The 8,166-nt window shown below is 38.6% G+C and overlaps 1 pseudogene; it reads left to right on the plus strand.

Moving 5' to 3' along the window:
• Window positions 1-5,811: 5,811 nt before the first annotated feature.
• The window catches only part of LOC116073441, a 33,405-nt pseudogene continuing 31,050 nt past the window's right edge, over window positions 5,812-8,166 (plus strand).

Below are 8,166 nucleotides of genomic sequence, written 5' to 3' on the forward strand. Positions count from 1 at the left end.
CCTGGTTATTTCTAGTGCTACCTGCTCTAGCTGTCTCTGACTGGAGCCTGTCCGTCCTGCAATCCTGTTTGTGTGAACTCCTCAGAATCTAGCTGTCTCTTTGATTCTGTGATTCTGTGATCCTGTGATCCTGAGATCCTGGGTTTATCAGGGCTCCTGGGAGTCAAGCTGCTTCTGAGATCCTCAAATCCTGGTGTGACCAAGCTCCTGATATCCTGTGATACTGGGTGTGTTAGAGCACCTGAGAGTCGAGCTTTCTCTGGATGTGGGGCTATATCACCCAAGGTCTGCTCAGGGCACTGGCTCAAACTGGAAGGATCCAATGCCACTGGCCAGCTAGATTCCTGTGTCCCTGGGGGCAGATATGTGGTCTCTTCCCCTATGGTCCTAAGCATGTTAAAGCACTTGGGAGTGGAGCTTTCTCTGGGCGTTGTGGGACTGGGTGCAGAGCTCAAGGTTTGCTCAGAGCACCAGCTCAGACTGGAAGGACTTCTCTCTGCCTTTTTATTAGTTTGGCTAGGGGTTTGTCTGTACTGTTCGCAAAAAGCCAGTTCTTGGTTTCACTGATTCTTTGTACCATTCTCTTTGTTTCTAATTTCTTGATTTCAGCCCTAAGTTTGGTTATTTCCTGCCATCTATTCCTCTTGTGTGTATTTGCTTCTTTTTGTTCTTGAGTTTTTAGGTGTTCTAAATTGCTATTGGGAGAGTTCACTGTAAGGGTCTGCAAATTGCCAGAGAATGATACCCCAATCTCAAATACTATGCAAATGCAAAGAGTGTTTGTTCAGAAGAATTTCCTGCATGCAGGGGTCTCCTAATTCTGGAATGGAGGCCCAGGTGTGTGCTATGCACAATTAATTTAAACCTTGTTAGGGTTAGAGTGGTTGATTTCACCCTTCCTTTTCTTAATTGGTTGGCTCTATCTCCAGGGATATGAATTTCTTTGTGATTGGTTAGGGTTCTGGGAACTTTCCAATATGGCAAGACACCCTTGGATTGACTGCCAATGACTGTGATTGGCTGACCACAGGATCCTGGATCCTGATTTTCACTTCTTGGAAACAGAAACTTAGGACTAGTCTTCCAAATCATTGATTCATCTGCACCCCCAAAGTCAGAATCATTAGCTAAGGTGTCAATTGGGACCTAAGAATTATAGGCTATTCCCAAAATGTGAGCCTTTTTGACTTAGCAGCTCAGACTGTAGGGTTGGATAATGGACATCAATTTTTTTTCTGTAATTGATTCCTGCTGATATTAGAACATTGTCAAAGGGGGCCCAAGAAGACTAAAATACTAGTCAAAAGCTAGGCAATGAGGCATTTATCAGAAACATCTAATTAGTATCTGATCCAGATGACAAATAGGGAGCCATCATGTTGGTTGGACTGGTTAATATCAGCTTTCAGCAAGTCTAGAGTTCAGCAGCTCTACAAGTGGTCCCTGGATGGAGTCTGTCAGCCAGGTGAAAATCTGCTAAGACAAATTCAGACTACAGATGTAAATTAAAATTTGTCTAGTAATTGGGGAAGGTAAGAAAAAACCCAAGACCAATGGATAAATCCCAGTCTCAAGAACAGGCAGGCATACCCATCTGAAGTCCATATGATCTGTAGTAAATAGATCTCAATCTTAGGACCCTTGATTTTCTGAAGCTTATGTGAACTTTATAAGAGGATATACAACGAATATTTATCATTGCATTGAAATTTTATCTTAGAAAAAGCAGTTAGCAGGTGTCTGTAAGATAAAAGGAGTAGACTTGTGTCTTTGAGACCTAGTAAAACTATAGTTTTGTGCTAAAAGAAATGGAACATTTTGTTTCTCCAGTCCAGTGGGCTAGATATACAGATTGTACAGAGATGTTTTTAACATGATGAGAAACACCTTTAAGTCTATATTTAGAAAACAACAAAGGGGGATTTAAAACCTTGAGCTTGTGACCGAATCAGAAGCAGCCAGTGCTCTATTTGTTGATCAGAATTCTATTGATCAATATTAAAATTTCAAACATTTGAAATCTTAGTATAACAATAGCACATGTGAGGGAAAGAAATCTGAAATTTTTTTTAGATAGCTTAAATTGCCTGTTTTTTTATATATATATATCTACAATTTGCAGTTACACACCTTAGATAATTTTTAGGCCCTCTGAATTTTCCTAAGCTTTCACATCCTCAGACTTATATATTCCTTAGGACATTAGGAACAAGCATAGATTTTGAACCTGTTTTTATCTAATTATTTATCAGAAACATGAGTAGTTATAACTGAGAATAGTTATTGGAAAGGAATTTTTAAAAAGGAATAGTAAAAAGCTACATCTGACTCTTGTTTATATTTTAATTTGAAGCCTTTTAGTAAAGCAAACCTGTTTGACTCTTTAAGCAAGAGACCTAGTAGCTTTAACTAATAAATTAACCAATCAACTAATACAGTTGTGGATTACTTTAATGTAAGGAGCTATTTGCCTGTTATTTATCTCTTAATCTACAAGTAGTTGTCAATGGAAGCAGAGAACTTGAAGAAAGATAAATTGTAATAAACTCACTATACAACAATTAAAATGACAGATTTACCCATTATCAAGATGGCCACCCTATTAGGTTCCTGTGATTTCAATAGCTTCTTTGGAGATAAAGGTCTCAATGTAGGACCAATCTCCAGTTGCCAGACCTGGCAGTTTCAAGAAGTCCTCTTGAGGAGTAGGTACTTGGGAGAGATGACCTCAACTTGTCAATCAGTTCTCTGGGTGTCCTCAGTTCACAGTTCAGAATAGACCCTGGCACTGGGTAAGGCATTGGGGCAGTTATTTCTAGTAGTTAGCAAACCATAATCCTGGTAGCGGGTGTCCTTTTTGTTGTGCCCTTCTTTTCTTGGAGACCTTGGGGGAAGGTATTGGTAGGATGTGAGAGTCTCTTTCAGTTATAATAACTTTAACCACATTAAATGCCATATTCAGTGGATCTCTGATTGGTTTGAGGGTTAGTACCTACCATATCTAAGCTAAACAATTGTTGCTTTAGTTTTCTATTCTAAACTGTAACTTGCAAACATAAAACAGGAGACTAAATAAAGCTTATTCTTATAATTAACTGTATCAGTTTTTAGTCTGACAATCAATTCCTGTTAAGTTTGAGCCTTAAAGATTAGTTTAGAATTGAATTTCTTCTAGTATTAAATTAAAACTTTTTATCCCCCCAAACATACTTTATAAGGAGACTTTCAAAACAGAATATAATAGTTTTCCATATAGTTAAGTTAAAGCTTAAATGAGCGTCAAAATAGCAAAAGCTTAATAAGTTGGGGCTGAGGAAACTTTTTACCACTCTTTGGGCTCTTGGAGCCTTGCCAGAGCTCAGGCAAACTGAAAAGAGAGGGCAGATTTTAAGAGCCAGTGATTTTTAACTTAATGTTTTGATCTTTTATTATAGTTTTAAAATCATCAAATTATTTAATTTTCATTTCTGGTATTACTATAATTTATAGAGCAATATATACTTGAAGTTAGAGAAAGACAAAGCTACTCAAATAAAAAACCCCAGGAATGTAATTTAGTTGATATCATAGTGCATTAATCAGTAGCTGTAGTTTTTACAAACCAGCTATGACTGCCCTGAACATAAGGGATTCCTGTTTAAGGTGCAGTAACTTGTCTGACTATGGATCATTGTTTATTCTGAGGCATTATTTTTTACACTTTGTCTAATGCATTTGGAATCACTGTCTCAAAGAAACCTGCAGTTTTCCTGACAACTGTTCATTTTTTCTGCCAAGAATATTTTCTTTATTATATTTGCAATTATTATTATCAGATCCATAACTATCTTCATAGAGAGTGCTTGAGCATTTTCCATCAAATTTGTGTCCCCTCATAGGCTTATAATCTGACTGTTGGTATCTAATAAGACTTTTTTTGTAACTGTCACATAACACAGACACTCAATTATTTAATAAATTTTAAAATGTCCCATAATTATATATGTATTTAACTATAATTTCTAAAAGTTTCTTTTGCAATATCAAAAAATAAAGTATCTTTTTAAAATAATGAAGTCATAGATCTTGAACATAATTTTCAGATGACAAAACTAATTTCTAACAGTGTTACTACAATTTTAGAAGACAAAACAATTAAAAATATTTTTAAACAGTTTAAACAATTCAGTGTTTCTAAAATTAGTATCAGGTGCATTACTTTTATGTTACAAATTTTGGCTCTCAGCAAAAAAAGTTCTTGTATACCAATGCATGAAGGTGTAGCTTTAATTCCTCATTAAAGAAACATTTTTCTATCCTATCCTTTATAAGTCTGAATTTTAGGAGAGGACTGATATAAAAATATCATTCCAATTTGAAATTATATTTAGAGACCTGTTTCCTTGGTTTGCTTCATGCTATGTGTTGTTGGTCTGAATGACTTGACCCTGAGTTACCAGTTTTAAGCTAACTATTACTGACGTTAAAGATTTTTAACCATACTCAATAAATTATAAGCTAATAATATATAACCAAGACATGCAGAACATATTTATACATTTAAGAACAGTCAGAAACAAACATTAAGTAGCTGTACACATTTATATATTTAGATTAGACAGATACTTTTTCTTACTTTTCTCAGCTGTAATTTCAAGAGAGAAGCACCTTGTCACTTGCTGAATCCAATTCTTATGGGCACAGACATTTTTGCAGGAGAAACAGCCATCAGCTTTCTTACCAGAGAGCCCAAGAAGCTGTTGGCCCCTGTAAGAACACTGTGCACAGACCAAACTGGCTTGCTGCAAGCCTGATCCAGGCAGGAGGCATGGCTCCAAGGGCAGCATCAGTTTACAGTTTTTGTTTTTACAGTTTAGCTATTTTTTTCCCAAAATCTTTGAGTTCAAACTAAATCAAGGGGTAAAGAGTCAGCAAATGAAGTTTTCACCCTTTTCCCCTAAATCCAGATGTTCATCCAAAGGGATTCAGACATTCTACAGTTCAGGAGCTAAAGATTTAAAAAACAAGACAAAACAAAACAAAACAAAACAACAACTCAGTTGGCCATGATGGCCATTCGTCCCTGCAAAAGATGGTTAGCTGTACAGTTAAGCTTTAGATTCTCTGTCAGACATCTGAAGTCCTTGAAGTGTAACTGACCTAAGTTCAGAGGAGTGGAGCTGGCTGGCTGCCTGTGGTATCTGCCAAGGTAAGACGGGAGAACATATAATCTACAGGCACATAAAACACACACAGACATAGAAAGGTGTTCCCAGGAAAGCAAAACCAAAAAGAAAAAGGTCGTCTTAGATGGTTTTCCTTCTTATACACGGAAGGCCTACATACCTATAGCCAATTTCAAAAATCAGATGAGAACTAGCAGGTTCTCCCAGATGGGTTTCAGGAGCGTCCTCTGTAGTCCCAGGATGGGTGACAGAACACATGTTTCATCTGTCCCCCTTGGCCTCCAGATTGACAACAGAAAAACAGACATAGATATAGACAGAGATGAAGCATTCCTAACATACCAACTGATGGAGAAAGAAAATTTCCCCAAACACTTAGCTATCTGCCCCTCTCTCTCTCTCTCTCTCTCTCTCTCTCTCTCTCTCTCTCTCTCTCTCTCTCTCTCTCTCTCTCTCTCTCTGTGTGTGTGTGTGTGTATGTATGTGCATGTATGGGTAGGGGTGTGCCAGCAAATCCTGGATGAGTCCACAAATGTAAGGGTTCAAGAATCGCTGGGGAGTGATACTCTAAACTCAAAATGATATGAAAAGCAAAGAGTCTTTACTTAGTAGAATTTCCTGCATGCATGGGTCTGCCCATTCAGGAATGGAGACACAGGTATGTGCATTGCAGAGATAATTTAAAGCTTGTTAGGGTAGGAATGGGTGACTTTTACCTTTCTATCCTTGATTGGTGGTTCTATCTCCAGGTGTCTGGGAGACTTTGTGATTGGTTAGGGCTCTGAAGACTCTCCAAGGAGACTCTTGGATTGGCTGCCAACAGCTGTGGTTGGCTGGCCAGGGGTTCTTGGATCCTGATTCTCATTTCGCGGAAGCAGAAACTTAGGCCTAGTCTTTGATATTTCCAGTTTGCAGCTTGTCATGGAATCAGACTGACTCTAGCTAACTCAGTCCTCTGATCACTAATTTCTTTATGAAAGCACTTAGTGCTAAAATCGTTCCTCTTAGCATTGCTTTTGTTGTGTCTCATAAGTTTGGGTATGCTGTGCATTCATATTCATTGAATCTTAGGAAGTCTTTGAATTCTTTCTTTATTTCTTTCTTGACCCAGTCAGTGGTCAGCAAGTAGACAATTGATCAGTTTCAGTGATTTTGTAGGCTTTCTATTATTTCTGTGGTTGTTGAAGTACAGCTTTAATCCATGGTGGTTTGATAAGACATAGGGGGTTATTTTTATTTCCTTGTATCTGTTGGGACTTACTTTGAGATGGAGAATATATTCAGATTTTGGAGAAAGTTTCATGAGGTACTAAGAAGAAGGTATATTCTTTTGGTTTGGGTGAAATATTCTGCTGATATTTCTTTGGTCCATTTGATTCATAACATCTATGAGCTCCATTATTTCTTTGATTAGTTTGCCTAGATGACAGGTCCAGTAGTGAGAGTGACATATTGAGGTCTTGCACTATTCATGTGTGAGGTTCAATATATGATTTAAGCTTTAGTAATGTTTCTTTTTTAATATTAAAGGTTTAAATTTTTATTGGCTATTTTACTTATCTACATTTCAAATGTTACCCCCTTTCTCTGTTTCCCCTCTGGAAATCAGCCATACAATCCTCCCTCTCCCTGCTTCTGTGAGGGTGCTCCCCCTCTACCCAACTCTCCCACCTCCCCTCCCTGGCATTCTCCTACACTGGGGCATAGAGCCTTCCCAGGACCAAGGGTCTCTCCACTCATTGATGTCTGATAAGGCCATCCTCTGCTACATATGCAGCTGGAGCCATGAGTCCATCCATGTGTACTCTTTGGTTGGTGGTTTAGTCCCTGAGAACTCTGGAGGTTGTCTGGTTGGTTGATATTTTTGTTCTAGTTCTTGGCCATAGCACCATCTTCATCAAAACACCTGTGCTGTGAGAGCAAAGTGGCAGAAGAAGCAAAGGTTCATGCTAAAGCACAATGGAAAAAATATGATGCAGAAATCCATGTAAATTAGCTTATGCACCCATGAAGCCTGTAGGAGCAGAAGTAAAGGATGCTTAAGATGGGGCTACTGGTACAAGTTGTTGCACTGTATGCTGCTGTAGGTAAAAAGTCTCAGTGGACCTGAAACATCATCTCACTGAGATCACCTGAGAAACTAACTGTCTTTCTTATAACCAAAATAGTCTTGCTGGCCCTCTGTCCTGGACTTTGGCATTCTAGACTAGTTGCCTTCTCATTTGTGGCCAGATAGAACTCATTTACAATAAATCATCTTTCTTTCTGTCTCAGCTGAGGAAGCACAAAGAAAAAAATGTGGTGCTGTAGGGGTGGTTTTTGATGCCAAGGTCCTGTTCCTCAATTGGTCCTTGCTCTGGCAGTAAAGAAACCCATGGGCCAATTGGTGGGTGGAAGGTGGAAGGTACAAGCAGGACTTCCAGGTCCCTGGAGGAAAAGGGGAGATGCAAAGTAGGAAAGGAGGGAGTTCATCATGCTTTGGAGAGTGGAGAAGTAGGTAACCATGTGAGGTCTGGGGAGGAGTGGTGGACTGTGGCCATTCCTATAGGCAGTTGGTCAGAGATGTTTAGCAGGGACTAGATTCAACTGACTGACTAAAGTTAGGGCAGGTAGGAGGAGTGGAGACTAGTAGGGATAAGGGCAAGTTTTTCAGATGGGATATAGTAAGGCCTAGCAGTTGTGCCAAGAATGAAAGTTGAAAGGAACAATTGTGTGTTTGTCTTTTATCCTCGGATTCAAGGGAAGCCAAGTAGGTGCTGGTATGGTGAAAGTCGGGGTAGTGAAAAGCTACACAAAACATACTACCATTGCATTTGGAGCATAGATATTCAGAACTGATACTTTATCTTGATGGATTTTTTCCTTTGATGAGCATGAAGTGTCCTTCCCCATTTATTTTGATTAATTTTGATTGACAGTCTGTTTTATTAGATGTTAGAATGGCAACTCCATGCTTGGAAAACCTTCTTCCAGACCTTTTTTTTTTTACTTTTTTTTTTTT

Source organism: Mastomys coucha, unplaced genomic scaffold (assembly GCF_008632895.1).
Source record: "Mastomys coucha isolate ucsf_1 unplaced genomic scaffold, UCSF_Mcou_1 pScaffold10, whole genome shotgun sequence".
NCBI classification, from domain to species: Eukaryota; Metazoa; Chordata; class Mammalia; order Rodentia; family Muridae; genus Mastomys; species Mastomys coucha.